Source organism: Helianthus annuus, chromosome 5, assembly GCF_002127325.2.
Source record: "Helianthus annuus cultivar XRQ/B chromosome 5, HanXRQr2.0-SUNRISE, whole genome shotgun sequence".
NCBI lineage: Eukaryota > Viridiplantae > Streptophyta > Magnoliopsida > Asterales > Asteraceae > Helianthus > Helianthus annuus.
In genome coordinates this window covers 133,220,625-133,221,609 of record NC_035437.2, presented here as the reverse complement: position 1 = coordinate 133,221,609, position 985 = coordinate 133,220,625, and positions in this window count along the sequence as shown.

Genomic DNA, 985 nt, shown 5'->3' with positions numbered 1-985 from the left:
CTACATTATCAGTTTTAATTATTATTTGAAAATCTGTCTAGTTTGACTTTTTGACTAGTTATTTGACCCGACAATTAACTAAGTAAACGTGATAATTAGGAGGTGCCCTTTTGAGGGATTAACACCTACCTAATTATGATCACATAGCCATATTCGCCTCGAACAATAGCTGGACCATTTAGGTCTAAACCGAAAGTCAAAGCGTTATTACGACAACATTGACTTTTGGTCTTTAAACATATAAAAACCAAACTATAGAGGCTAAGGACACTTACAAAAGGTCCTTGTACGAAATTTGAACTATGGTGGGCTTCCCTCTTGAACAGGAATCCCAGAGAATGCTCAAGAAAGCTCAAGCAAGTGAGAGAGGTGAAACTTGTGAATGAGCAAGGAGAAAGGCAACACAATACCTCTATTTATTATAACACCCCAAAATCTAATAATAAACTATTTGAATGTTTAAAAGTTTTAAATAAAATTTATTAAGTTATAATAAACAAGGAAGTTAGAAAGTTAGGAAAATGTACTAGATTGATAACATGAATAAACCTAAGGGGCTGAAGGTGTAAATTGGCAAAATAAATAAGAAATTAAAGATTGAATGTGGGTAAAGTGTGGGTGCGCGACACAGGGAACGAACAGGAAGGGAACAACCCTTTCTTGCCCTAGCTTCTCAAATCACAAACAATTGAATGAGTTTCTGGCCCTAATTCGAATGCATGTGATCAAAATCCCAACCATCTAAGAGTCTCCTACATAGAGTAAGTCAGATTTTATGATTTGATCCTAGTTAGTGAATGTGGGTTTTGATCAATCTGTGAATAAGTATGAAATTAAGCTTATGTATGCATTAGAATTATCATTTAGAAGATGTTCTATGTCTGAATTCGTTTGTAATGAGGGTTTGAAGTAAAACCCATTTAACCTAGTAGTATGGTAATCTTGTAATTCAATAAATTGAGTTGTTGTGATAGATGAATGTATG